The sequence below is a fragment of the Ursus arctos genome, unplaced genomic scaffold (assembly GCF_023065955.2).
Source record: "Ursus arctos isolate Adak ecotype North America unplaced genomic scaffold, UrsArc2.0 scaffold_33, whole genome shotgun sequence".
In the NCBI taxonomy this organism is placed as follows: domain Eukaryota; kingdom Metazoa; phylum Chordata; class Mammalia; order Carnivora; family Ursidae; genus Ursus; species Ursus arctos.
Genome location: NW_026623019.1, coordinates 4,806,539 through 4,821,353, shown reverse-complemented (window position 1 = coordinate 4,821,353; position 14,815 = coordinate 4,806,539). Strand labels below are relative to the sequence as shown.

General features: G+C 40.9%; 1 protein-coding gene across 2 annotated transcripts in view; it reads right to left on the bottom strand.

Annotated features, from left to right (window-relative positions):
- The window catches only part of LOC113270150 (zinc finger protein OZF-like), an 89,243-nt gene that overhangs the window by 32,413 nt on the left and 42,015 nt on the right, over window positions 1–14,815 (bottom strand). The gene's annotated exons all lie outside the window — the stretch shown is intronic.

The window sequence follows — 14,815 nt, the reverse complement described above, 5'->3', positions numbered from 1 at the left end:
AATATGCATTTAAGGTTCTTCCATGCCTTTTCATGCCTTAGTGGCTCATTTCTTTTTAGCACTGAATAACAGCCCATTTTCTGGATGTATCCCAGTTTCTCTCTTCACCTACTTAAGGACATCTTGGTTGCTTCTAAGTTGTGGCAACTATGAATAAATGGCTAGGGCTCAGTCATTTTGGGAGCTTGTTGTGCCTCTGGACTGTGAACTGCACATGTGCTTCTGTTCCCCTCTCCTTAGGTGGGGCAGGATGGCCAGAAGGGTCTGTAGTTGGTTTTTCTCTTCTCCCACATGGAAGGTTAGTGTCAGCTGGATTTGGGTATTTACCTTCCCCCATGTCGGTTGGGTTCTGAAGAAGCTCCAGTGGGTCTTAAATTTGGTTAAATAATTTCTCCTTAGGACAGCCCTTCTTAAGAAAGGAATGCTGTGGTGTATTTCAATATAGTTCCTTTTGCTCTTCTCCTGCCAGAAGCGAGAGGGGATTTTTCTCCAATATTCAGTATGATCACCTTACAGAAGTGGGCAATGCTACTCTTTTTTTTTTTTTTTTTTTTAAAGATTTTATTTATTTATTTGACAGAGACAGCCAGCGAGAGAGGGAACACAAGCAGGGGGAGTGGGAGAGGAAGAAGCAGGCTCCCAGCACAGGAGCCTGATGTGGGGCTCGATCCCAGAACGCCGGGATCACGCCCTGAGCCAAAGGCAGACGCTCAACAACTGCACCACCCAGGCGCCCCGGGCAATGCTACTCTAACCCCAACTATGTCCCCTGGAGGTATTAATTCTCAGACTTGTGCACCCTGACCTTCTGGCAACTAGTGAATTACGGTATAGGTTTCCTTATGCCAGCTCCAGTTCCTACAGAGCTTGATGCTCCCGTAAGCTGGGAACAGCACACGTTTTAATTCACTGACGTGTACAAGTGCCTGGAGTAGTCCCAGTGCATAGCAGGCACTCAGTAAACATTACAGAATGAACGCATGAATGAATGAATGCACAGATTTGCTGTCAGTTACACGGAGATGATCAGTTTACAAACCAGCATAACTGACCAAGAAAGAGTAAAAAGTACCCCAGCCGCTGCTTTTTTTTTTTTTTTTTTTTTTAAGATTTTATTTATTTATCAGGGAGAGAGAGAGGGCACAAGCACGGGGAGGAGGCGGCTCCCTGCTCAGCTGGGAGCCCAAAGTGGGACTCGATCCCAGGACGCTGGGATCATGACCCGAGCCGAAGGCAGACGCTCAACTGACTGAGCTACCCAGGCGTCCCAAGCCACTGCCAGTGTCTGTCCAGGCCCAGGTGTTTCTACCTTTCACATCATCAGTCCACAGATGATGCTTGCTCCCTGTGGGCACACCTGCCCCACCCTAACATGATCCTAGCTGCTTCGGGCCTCAGCTCCACCACTGCACGGTTCTTTTGCTTCCAAGTAACTTCTATTTAACTAATTCTAAGTCGGATTAATAAGTGAGTTTACTGTACACATGTGTGGGTACCTCAGGCTGAAGAAGATTTATCTGGATCTCTGATGACCAGATCGGATATTTTTTAAATGAGGCGGTTACTACATTAAATACCTATTAAGGAAATAACTACAAATGTAATATGTATTGTAAGATCCTCTAAGGGCAGAGTTTAGGAAAAGTTACAAATAAATGACTATATAAATAAACCAAATCTCAAACAGCTTAAAATTAAGAAGGCCACACAGAGAAAACAAGATCACTGCCCAAGAAACCAATAAATTTTCTGCCCACAGACACATCAGCTCCAGCTGTGCTGGGTAGGAGGCAGAAGGTCAGCTAATGGAGAGGCCATGGGCTGGGACACAGGACACCTCCACAGCATCCGGGGGAGCAGAGATCAGGGAGGGAAGAGGGAAATCTGGGGCAGATAAAGAAAGTACCACTTACTCTTGTTCCTTGCCCTGGGCTGTGAGCAAAAACTCTGGTAGAAACAAATGTCTCAGGCGACATTAAAAGAAGGGTGGGAACTGGATCTGAGTGGAAAGACAGTGTGGCCAGACCTCCCAGCCCACCGTATTTAATTATAGCCCTCTTCTCCTCTGCCATATCCTGCAGTTTCTTGTCCTGTGAACTGTCTTAGTTGGGACCCCTCGTCTGAGGCCTTACCTGACCTGTCACTCCCACGCCATCATGCACATGTCTGTGTCGCCAGCCCCCTGCATATTACTGCACAGTTACAGCAAATACGGAAATATTCTTTTAATTAATTATTTAATTAATTGAGGCAGACCATCGAGAGGCTAGACAAGCCCCTGCAGGACGCAACATGCAGGAGAGCAGAGACTGATAGCTCCAGGCCACTCAGTAAAGGGTGGAGGCAGGGATACCCAAGTGTACATATGACTTCATCTCTTCCTAAAGATGTGTTTTTGGTCAGACCAGGTACTAACTCTCTGAACCACAGTTTTCTCCTCTGTAAAATGGAGACAGTAACGTCTACCTCTCAGGGTTGTTCTGAGAATAATGTAACCAAAAATCCTGGCACAGAAACACAGAAGGCACCGGTCAATCTGTCCCCATTCTGACAGTCCCACTTTCCACTAACTCCTTGCGGGGGAAGAAAGGTTACAGGAATGAACGAAAAAGTACACAGAGAAAAAGGTAAGAGGGGCAGGTGAGTGTCTTAGTCTGTCTGGGCTACTGTAACACAGCACCTTACACTGGGTGGCTTATCATGGCTCTTTTTTTTTTTTTTTGAAGATTTTATTTATTTTTTTTCAGAGAGAGAGCGAGAGAGCGAGTGTGAGTGCGCACAAGGGGAGGGGCAGAGGGAGAAGCAGACTCCTTGTTGAGCAAGGAGCCTGATGTGGGACTGGATCCCAGGACCCTGGCATCATGACCTGAGCTGAAGACAGACCCTTAACCGACTGAGCCACCCAGGCACTCCTAAGATCGTGGCTCTTATCTAGTGAAGGTCCTCATCCTTATTGATGGCCATCTGCTCCCTGTACCCTCATTCGGCAGAAGAGGCTAAGGAGCTTGTGAAGTCTTTTTTTAAGGACACTAATCCCAATCATGAGGGCTGCACCCAAATGAAATTATCGCACACTAAAATCCCCACCTCCTAACACTATCACTCTGGGGGTAAGGATTTCAACATATGAATTTTGGGAGGGACACATATTCAGTCTATAGTAGTGAGAGCAGAGGGAGAGAGAGAATCTTAAGCAGGCTCCATGCCTAGCACGGATCCCAAATTGGGGCTTGATCTCACAACCCTGAGGTCATGACCTGAGCCAAAATCAGGAGTTGTATGCTGAACCAACTGAGCCACCCAGGCGCCCCTGAAATGGAACCCTAAACCAGCTGATCGGTATCATCTGCTCTGCACTAGGCGGGTCATCTGCCTGACAGGCCCCTGTCACCCCCTAAAGGAAAGGAACCTTGCAATAACCATCCTACTTTTTTGCCCTTGTAGAATTTCCTTATTCCTTCAGGATATTCGTTTTGTGTAGTTCCTCAGAACTCCTTCCTACCTGCTAAATGCATGCTGCCTAATTCAAACAGGTTTTGTTCAAATAAACTACTAAAAGTTTTAACATGCCTCAGTTTACCTTTTAAAAGTTCTGGTGTCAGAAGAGGGAAGTGAAGGAGACCCCTGATGGTCCCAAGAGGCAAAAAGCAAGCAGGTATATCAGTGAACCCCTTGAGCTCACTGCTTTCTTGCTGTCTCTGGAGGCTGTAAGTAAATCTATCTTAGATCCTCACTCTACAGCTTTTGCTTTATGAGCTTTCAGACTTTGAGCATTTATTTTCCTGGACTGGGGCTACTGACTGATTGATTGACTGATTGAGAGAATCTTAAGCAGGTTCCATGCCCAACATGGAGCCGGATATGGGGTTCCATCTCCTGACCCTGAGATCATGACCTGAGCTGAAATCAAGAGTCAGATGCTTAACCAACTAAGCCATCCAGACACCCCTAGACTGGGGCATTTTAAAAAAAGATTTTATTCATTTATTTGTGAGAGAGAGGGAGAGAGAGAGTGTGCTCGCACAAGCGGGGGGAGTGAAGGCAGAGGGAGAAGCTCCCCATACCTCCTGATGCTTAACCGACTGAGCCATAGACTGGGGCATTTTTCAATGGAACTGGGTCTGGGGTCAGACTAGGCCCAACACAGCAGGACTGGGTCCAGTGTGAGGCCTCTGGTGAATACAATATTAAGGCGGAAGAAGCAGGTTAACCTAACCAAAGACAATCTTGAATTACAGTGACGACAGTGGAGAACTTTTAACCTAGATACGTTTATCCATTTACAAGGTGCCCTACAGAATAAGGGGTCTCAGTGAGGCACTCACCCTAAAGAGTAGAGGGGAAATTGTTTTTTCTTCTACAGTTTTTGGTGGTCAGGATGAGACCTGGTGGGACATCCCAATCACTCCAGAGCCTATGGATGGGATGCTACAAAAACTGGCAGAAGCCAGCAAAGTGTGAGAATTCCTACCAAAGTCAGCTCCCCCAGATCTCTATGGTGCTTGTGGACAGGAATGTAAAATTTCACATTGTCTGTTCCTTCCCAAATTCAGATTGATAGGCAAAGAAATATTTTTTAAAAATTAGGTCTTTGAGTTGTGACTTGTGGATTTGCTTTTGGGAAGCCACTGATTGTTGATCTTTCTCTCCCAGGCACGGTTATTGCCTTCCTATCTCTTTTTGTGTCCTGAGAACTGGGGCCTCTAAAATATAGCCGAACTGGGATTTGCACCCTATTTGTAGCTAGATATGGCTGGGCAGAAATGTGGTTGCACTCCACTTGCATCTAGGGTCCTCTTGGCTATTGCCAGCTCTCATGGGAATTGTCTAATAAGTATTTCTTTTGGTTATCTTTGGGAGTGGCTCTGAACCTTAGAAGGGTTAGTATCTTTTGCATCCTCTTTGGGAATGTCTCTTCTATCGAAGGGGTTGTTCAACACAGCCAAGGATATTTACTCTTTGTCTTGGCTGAAACTCAACTAGGTATTTAAAAGGATTTTTTTTTTTTTAAAGATTTATCTATTTTAGAGAGACTGGGCAAGCAGGGTGGAGAAGCAGAGGGAGAGGCAAGAGAGAATCCCAAGCAGATTCCATGCTGAACATGGAGCCTGATGCAGGGATTGATCCCAGGACCCTGAGATCATGACCTGAGTTAAAATCAAGAGTTGGATGCTTAACCAACTATGCCACCAGCGATCCCTGAAAGGAGTCAGGAGTCAGGCCAAATTGGAAGCAGATATTCTGAGCCTGATAGGAACTTTTTTAAAGGACTTCTCCCCTATGCTAAGATGAAAGTATCCCCCAGAGATAAAGAAAAATATTCTGAAGCCTTTTTAGGATTTACTAAAACATTCTAGAGATACACAGCTCTGCACTTAAACGTAAAAATCTTAATTTCCATTTTAGTTGAAGTTCTTCTCCCTGATATAAAGAAGCAAACTGAAGTAGTTGGATGGGTGGGGTCAGTCTTGATATAATTCAGATTACAACCCAACTCTTTGAGGAATTAAAGACAACTGTACTTGTCTTACAAATCAAGTCTTTCTAAGAACAGAAATATGGCTCTAGAAGCAATTCATAGCCCATCTATCCTTCCACCAACCCTCAAACCTCCCCTATTCATCTCAAAAGGCTTGCAGATGTTGTAAAAAATCTGACTTAGAGAACAAAAGTTTTTCTTGGTGATACTTACATTCTTTTTCTGTGCTTGTTAAGATGTAAATATTCTACCTGGTCTCCACTAGGAATGAAGATATTCTTATCAGAAGGAGGAAAGAAAAGGGGTGGGGGAGGCTATTTTGAAAACCAGGCCTATGAAAAATATTTTAAGTCTATTTCACAAATATTAGTAAAAAGCTTTAGCCATCTAAGCAGGAAACCTTAACTTTTTTTTTTTTTTTAAAGATTTTATTTATTTATTTGACAGAGAGACAGCCAGCGAGAGAGGGAACACAGGCAGGGGGAGTGGGAGAGGAAGAAGCAGGCTCCCAGCGGAGGAGCCTGATGCGGGGCTCGATCCCATAACGCTGGGATCACGCCCTGAGCTGAAGGCAGACACTTAACGACTGCGCCACCCAGGCGCCCCGGGAAACCTTAACTTATTCAATCTGCCAGAAACACAATTTGGATTCAACTGTTCTTTTATAAAGTAGTGAGTTCTACATCACTGTACCATGACTCATGGCTCACATTTTAAAATAAAAACTGTAAGATCTCTGTGTCTGTTTATGTATGTCTACATATGTACGTTATAGATGTGTCATAATTTTTCTACCTCCATATGGCATTGCCAAAGTTAATCTGTAAAGAGCTCTATTTAATTGGCTTAAAGACAAACACCAATCAAGTATACTTTCAGAAATATAAAAACTAGCCCAAATGTTTTTGAAGTGGCAGAATCCGCTGCTAAAGCGGCAGCCTCCCAATCAAAGTCCCCAGACTCTCTGGCCGAGTTGTTCTTGATAACTGGATAGCCACGATTATCTTTTAGCTGAGCAAGGAGCTATCTGAGCTCTGACCAACTCCACTTGTTGTACTTGAATTGACACTTCTGGGGAAGCTCACTTGGCTACATGTCACTAAACGAGGCAGGTGGCTTTAGAAAGTGACTCCTTTGACAGGGTCTTTCTACGACTTGTTTGCTTCTGATTGACTTGGGTCCTGGGGACCAGGGCTCCAAAGTGCACCCCAGTCATTGGGAATTATCCTGCTTATGATAATAGTTTCCCTGGTGTACTGTATTATCTCAAAGGCTTAAAATGGATGTTTGCAGCTACCAAACACCAAATGATCTCTCTTAGAATGTCAGAAAAGGAACAGAAATAATGACCAACTCAAAGAATGTGACTCCAACATCATGACCTGTTAGATGTCACTAAGACATTCACTTATGCCTTATTATTTTTGATTGTACCTCTCAACTGAGCCTAAAAGGAGGGAATTGCTAAAAATAACAGGCACCAAATGAAGTTGCTTATAAGAAGCCCCATGCCACCTAACTGAACTCAGTAACAGTTTCCGCTCTCCCAGAAATGGAAACTTAAACCAATCAGGAATCACCTGATCAGCACTAGTTAGGTAACCTCCCGTACAGACCTCTGCCATCCCCTACAGGAAAGTAACCTTGCAATAACCAGTCTCTTTCACCTGGTATAACTTCCTCGTTTCTACTCCCTTCTAGCTATAAAAGTCTCAACTTGTACAGCTTCTTGGAGCTCCTTTCTAGCTGCTAGATCGGATGCCACCTGATTCAGATCAATTTTTGCTCAAATAAACTCAAGAGTTCTACCAGGTAATAGAACAGGACTGACTGCTGTCCTTTAAAAGTCTGCCTACAAGGCTGATATCTAGAAACCTAGATTTTGGAAGGCTTCTCACCATTCTCGGAAATGATAAGAATAGCTCAACCGTGCCTACACTGTGAAAACAATGTGGTTTATATCGAACACTTGCTTTACCTTCTGGGAGAATGTACCTGCTAGGCAGACAGTGCCCACATGACTAAACCCCCAATAAAAACACTGGGTGTGAATTTGTAATGAACTTCCCTGGTAGACAACTTTTCACATGTATCATCACAACTCCTGGCTGGGGGAATTAAATGTACCTTGTGTGATTCAAATTGAGAAAGACCTCACTGATGTTTGCATTAAACTCCTCTCAACTTTGCCCCATGCACCCTTCTCTTTGCTAATTTTGCTTTGTAACCTTTGGCTGTGATAAATTATAGCCACGAGTATGAGGTGGTCTTGTGAAGCCTCCCAGCAAATAATCAGATTTGACGGTGGTCTTAGGGACTCTTGCTTCATTTGGCATGAGAAGTGGGATTCACTAGAATGACTCACTGAAGTGTGGCAAAAGCACTATAAAGCACTATTTGGAAGAAGGAAAAATGAAGGGGTGGAATGCAACCCGTCTTTGGTGCCTAGGAGCTGCTGCCTTCTGATGTGAGAGGTAAAAGCCATCTACAAAACTAAAATGGGAGTCCCAATTGTAAGACAGTGGGCTCACCGAATCCAAGGGCAGAGGAAAGGGCAGGGGCAGAGGGAACCTTTATAAATGTGAATTTCCTTTGCAAAAGGGAAATTTATGGTGTTTTTAGTTTTTCCTAATTCTGTTTTTCAAAATAGTCAGCTGAAAATAAACCTTATGCCACAGTAGCATACTTTTGGGTGGTCTCCTATGACTTTCAGTCTTCAGAACTGAGAAAATACATTTCTGTTGTTCAAGCAACCCAGTCTGTTACAGCAGCCCAAACAAACCAACACAGTAAGTACTGACTTTTGCTATGATTTTTTTTGCCTCTTGGAGTCTCTAGAAAAAGGGAGACAACATAAAAAGAGAGGCAATCTCTAACACTAAAAAAAAAAAAAAAAAAAAAAAAAGAAAGAAAGAAAGAAAAAAAGCTTGAAAAGGGGAGTTTTCCGTTGCTAATAAACTCCACTAAAATCAGAGATTGATTTTCTGGCCTGATGTGCATTTTGAATGGGTGAATTTGGACTCCAAAGCTGATGGCATAAAAAAGGGCTTTCTTGTCACTTGAATTTGTAATCTGATATTGTCTGCCTTAGGCTGTTTCATTTTTCCTGTGAACTATGGAGTGAAAGCAGGCACCACCTGAGACTTGGGACACCTCTGTGTGAGGCTAAACTACGAAAACTGCAAGGATGCTGCCGGGACTGTCTGGGTCACATACAAATGCTCACGGGCATGACTTGTTCTCTGATGGGAACATGTGAAATTAAGCTGCTAACTGGCTCTATGGTTCTGAGGCAGGGACTGAATGCGGACTGAATGCGATCCTAACCTGTGATTCTGCCTGCAGTTACAAGTTGGGGTGTACACATCACAGGAACTGTGACCCCTCCACACACTAACAGAGTAGACTTTCAAACCTCTCCTGCAAATGTCTCACTGCTGCTATGTTCAACTTTTGAGATTAGTTGCACAACCTTTGCAGCAATGGACTATACGACTGAACTCAACTCCCTTCACACTTTTCTTAGTGTACATAACACAGTAAGGCAGTTTGATTACTAAATAAGCTGTCACCAGAATGGGATCCATCTGTTAAAATAAAAAACACATGGAGATCAGCCTTGAAAATTCCCTGAACAGCCGAAACCAGTTTAGTCATATACGCAAAGCTGAATTTAGCAAGGCGTACCTGACCTGAGTCATTTCTTGATTATGCCTCTGAAAATCATGAGCAAAACTTGAACTGTTTCCCAAAATTGACAGGAGGTAACCATTAACCCTATTATTTAAGAAAGTCCCAATATTACAACCAGTCACTGTGTGAAGAATAAGCAGCCAGGGCCTTCCCACTCTATGACCTGCTATAACAATATACCTTGAGCCTCGTTACATGTCTGGTTTGCATGCTCCCGGTGCATGAACGTTTTGGTGTGTGCAAAATAAACTTTTACTAATTACCATTTCATTGACTGAGTGGTTTTACTTCTGTTATTTCTGAACTTTTGACAGATCTTTTATACTTTCCTCACTAGATAAATGACTGAGACAAAAAGAGGGGGAAGTTGTATAAATACACTTGAAAAAAACTTTGGAATTCAAAATTCTGGCCTACCCTCAACTCTATGGTCAACTAATCTTTGACAAGCAGGAAAGAATATCCAATGGAAAAAAGACAGTCTCTTCAACAGGTGGTGTTGGGAAAATTGGAGAGCCACGTGCATAAGAATGAAAGTGAATCACTTTCTTACACCATACAGAAAAATAAACTCAAAATAGATGAAAGACCTAAATGTGAGACGGGAATCCAGCAAAATCCTAGAAAGGAACATAGGCAGCAACCTCTTTGATCTCGGCAGCAGCAACTTCTTGCTAGACACGTCTCCAAAGTCAAGGAAACAAAAGCAAACATGAATTATTGGGACCTCATCAAGATAAAAAGCTTTTGCACAGCAAAGAAACATTTGACAAAACTAAAAGGCAACCTATGGAATGGGAAAAGATATTTGCAAATGACATATCAGATGAAGGGCTAGTATCCAAAAACAATAAAGAACTTATCAAACTCAACACCCAAAAAACAAAAAATCCAGTCAAGAAATGGGCAGAAGACATGAACAGACATTTCTCCAAAGAAGACATACGAATGGTTAACAGACACATGAAAAATGTTCAACATCACTTGGCATCAGGGAAATACAAATCAAAACCACAGTGAGAGACCACCTCACACTGGCTGGAATGCCTAATGTGAACAACTCTGGAAACAACAAATGTTGATGATGCAGAGAAAGGGGAAACCTATCACACTGTTGGTGGGAATGCAAACTGGTGCAGCCACTCTGGAAAACACTACAGAGTTCCTCAAAAAGTTCAAAATAGAGCTACCCTACGACCCAGGTATTGCACTACTAGTTATTTATCCAAAAGATAGAAACATAGTGATTCAAGGGGGCACATGCACACCAATGTTTATAGCAACAATGTCCTCAATAGCCAAAATATGGAAAGAGCCCAGATGTCCCCTGACAGATGAATGGATGTGGTATATATATATGTACAATGGAATATTACTCAGCCATCAAAAAATAAATAAATCTTGCCATCTGAAACAACATGGACGGAATTAGAGGATATTATGCTAAGCAAAATAAGTCAGTCAGAGAAAGACAAATACCATATGATTTCACTCCTGGTGGAACTTAAGAAACAAAACAGATGAACACAGCAGAAGGGAAAGAAAAATAAAATAAGATAAAAACAGTGAGGGAGGCAAACCATAAGAGAATCTTAACTCTAGGGAAGAAACTGAGGGTTGCTGGAAGGGAGGTGGGTAGGGATATGGGGTAACTGGGTGATGGGCATTAAGGAAGGCACACGATGTAATGAGCACTGGGTGTAGTATGCAATTGCTAAATCACTAAATTCTACCCCTGAAACTAATAATAAACTCTATGTTAACTAAATTGAATTTAAATAAAAAATTTAAAAAGAAAAGAAATATGTCCATATCTGAAAAAAATTCTGTCCTAATTCTTAAATATGATGTGATTTTCTTGTAAAATTATATACTTAAAAAAAACCCCACTTATGTCTGTCATGCAATATAACATTTCTAGACCAAAAGGTCTGGATAACAACAGAGGATGATTTTAAAAAATGTAAAATTATTACTGCTAAATACAAAACAATGTGGTGGTGGTGGGGGAGAACTTTCCTTGATCCTCTTAGGGTTCCTGGCTGGGTGTGAAAATTAAATTGACAAAGAAGATTAACAGGAGAAAGCATACTAATTTATCTTAGTTTTACGTGACACAGGAACCTTCATAAGGAAATGAAGACCCAGACAGAGCCAGGGATGTCTAGGCTAGGTTTGAGGAAGAGTGGTCAGTCATGGAGAGTTGTAACAGGCCAGAGTATGAGGGAAGGCCAGAAAACTGAGGGAAACAGCAAGTGCTGTTTGTTTGAATTCTTCCCAGAGTCCCTCTGTATTGAAGATAAAGATGCTCTTTTCTCCCAAGTATAGGGAGGGCACCTCTCATGTGAGGGTTTTTTCTTTTTTTAAAACTATATCTGAGGAGAAAGGTGGGGGAAGATCAAAGTGGTGTTCCTGCTTCTGCTGTTTTCTCAAAGTCCTTCAGCTTGAAATATTCAATATGCCAAGGTGGCATATTTTGGGGCAGCATATCCTGACAAATTTTGTAAAAAGTGACAGCAAAAAATGAATAACCTCAGCATCCAAGGAAGGATGGGGAACGAGGGAGAGCATTATGGTACTCATTTCCCAAAAGAAATAATAAGGGAATTAGAATGGTATTATACCGGAACCCTGGTAGAATGTATCTATGTAACGTGGAAAAAGGCAGATGTGAGAGAATTGAGGAATAAAAAGGCAGAAGATATATACAAAACAAAATGGCAGAGATAAATCTTACCTATCAGGAGTTACACTAAATGCAAACTGATTAAACTCTTCAATTAAAAGGCAGAGATGGACACAGTGGATTTAAAATAAAACAAGATCCAAAGACATGCTCACTTTAGATTCAAAGACACAAAAAGGCTGATAGTAAAAGGATAGAAAAACTACACTATGCAAATGGTAAGCAGAAGAGAGCTGAAGTGTCTACATTTATCCTACAAAATAGACTTTAAAGCAAAAAGGGTCACTATAAGAACATTTTAAATCATGACAGGATCAATCCATCAAGAAGACATAACAATTATAAACACATTTATACCCCAACACTCAAACAGCTTTAAAATACAAGAAGCAAAACTGACAGAATTGAAGGAAAAACCAGGCAATTTAACCATTGCCCACTTTCCATGGCAGGCACAACCAGACCGAAGATGAGTCAGGAAACAGATGTGAACACTATAAACCAAAATTAAACTTAACAGACACATACAGCACACTCCTGGAATACACATTTCTCCCAAGTACACATGGAACATTCTTCAAGATGGATGATAGACTAGGCCATAAAACAAGTCTCAATCAATTCAAAAGAGTAGAAATAATCCAAGTATGTCTTCCAAGTGTAATTACACAAATTTGAAAATCAATAGCAGAAAGGTATTTGGGAAATTCACAAATATGTAGACGTGAAACAGAAGAAATCACAAGAGAAATTAGAAAATGCTTTGAGATGAATGAGAACCAAAGTACACATCAAAACTGGGATACAGCCTTGATGACTACAGCTTTGTAATGCCGCCTTACGTCTGGAATTGTGATGCCTCCAGCTTTGCGTTTCTTTTTCAAGACTGCTCTGGCTATTTGGGGTCTTTTGTGATTGCATACAAATTTTAGGATTGTCTGTTCTAGCTTTGTGAAAAATGCTGGTGATATTTTGATAGGGATTGCATTAAATGTGAGTAAGACAGTACAGCACTGGCACAAAAACAGACACACAGATCAATGTAACAGAACAGAGAACCCAGAAATGAACCCACAACTATATGGCCAACTAATCTTTGACAAAGCAGGAAAGAATATCCAATGGAAAAAGACGGTCTCGTCAACAAATGGTAGTAAATTCTTACTACACACATCTCTAGGGGCAAGGGAAACAACAGCAAAAATGAACTATTGGGACTGCATCAAGGAAAAAATCTGCAGCATAGTGAAGGAAACAATCAACAAAACTAAAAGACAGCCTATGGAATAGGAGAAGATATGTGCTTATCTGTCAGAACAGCTAAAATTAAAAACACAGCAACCACATGTGTTGGCGAGGATGTGGAAAAAGGGAAACACTCCTATGCAAACAGGTGCAGCCACCCCGGAGAACAGTATGAGGGTTTCTCAAAAAGTTAAAAATAGAGCTACCCTATAATCCGACAATTGTACTACTAAGCATTTACTCAAAGGATACAAAAATACTGATTTGACACATGCACCCCAATGTTTATAGCAGCATTATCAACAATAGCCAAATTATGGAAAGAACCCAAATGTTCATTGACTGATGAACATTTGGGGGTGTGTGTGTGCCTGTACAGAAATAGAAATATATTAAAAAAAATATATATATATAAAACAAATATAAATAAATATAAATATATAAAATGGAATTTTACCCAGCCATAAAAAAGAATGAAATCTTGCAATTTGCAATGATGTGGATGGAGCTAGAGTGTATTATGCTAAGTGAAATAGAGAAAGACAAAACACCATACGATTTCACTCATATATGGAATTTAAGAAAGAAAACAGATGAACATAGGGGAAAAGAAAAAACAGAGCGAAACCATAATACAGACTGTAGAGAACAAACTGAAGATTACTGGAGGGATGGTGGGTGAGGGGTGGGGTTAAATGGGTGATGGGGATTAAGGAGAACACTTGTTGTGATGAGCACTGGGTGTTACAGGTAAGTGATGAATCACTAAATTCTACTCCTGAAACTAATAGTACACTATATGTTAACTAAATGGAATTTAAATGCAAACTTGCAACAAACAAACAAAAAAACAAAACTGGGACACAGCAAAAGCAGTGCTCAGTGGGAAATATACAGCTGTAAACACCTACATTTAACAAGTAGTTAAGATCCCAAATCAATATACTGTTCCATTTTAAGAAACTTGAAACAGAAGAGTAACTAAATCCAAAGCGATCATAAGTAAGGAAATAATAAAGGTTAAAATATAAATTAATGAAATAGAGAATAAAAATACAATACATAAAATCAGCAACAGCTGGTTCTTTGAAAAAAATAAAATCGACAGGTTTTACTTAAACTGAATAAAAAAGGAAGATTCAAATTAAAAATCAAGCATGAAGGGAGGAATATCATGACCAAGTTGCAGAAAGAGAATGTTAAGGGAAAACTATAACCAACTGTATACCAAAAAACTGGATAATTCAAAAGAAATAGAGAAAGTTCCAGAAAGAGACAAACTACTGAAACAACTCAAGAGAAAATAGAATATCTAAATGAGTCTATAAAAAAAAAAAAGAGAGACTAAAGCAGTAATAAAAAAACAAAAAACAAAAAACAAAACTTCATGCAAAGAAAAGCTCAGGATGAGATGGCTTCACTGGTAAATTCTACCAAAAGTTTGACAAAGAAATAACACTAACCCTTTACAAAGTGTTTCAAACAAGAAGAGACATTTTCTAACCCATTTCATAAGTCCAATATTATCTGGATATTAAAACCAGAAAGACACCACAGGAAAACTACAGACTAATTTCCTTTATTATTATACATGCAAAATTCCTCAAAAAATTGACTAGCAAACAAACTACAAACGTACAAAAAGAATCATACATCACGACCAAGGTGAGGTTCATCCTTGAACGGCAAGGGTAGTTCCGCATAAGACAAGT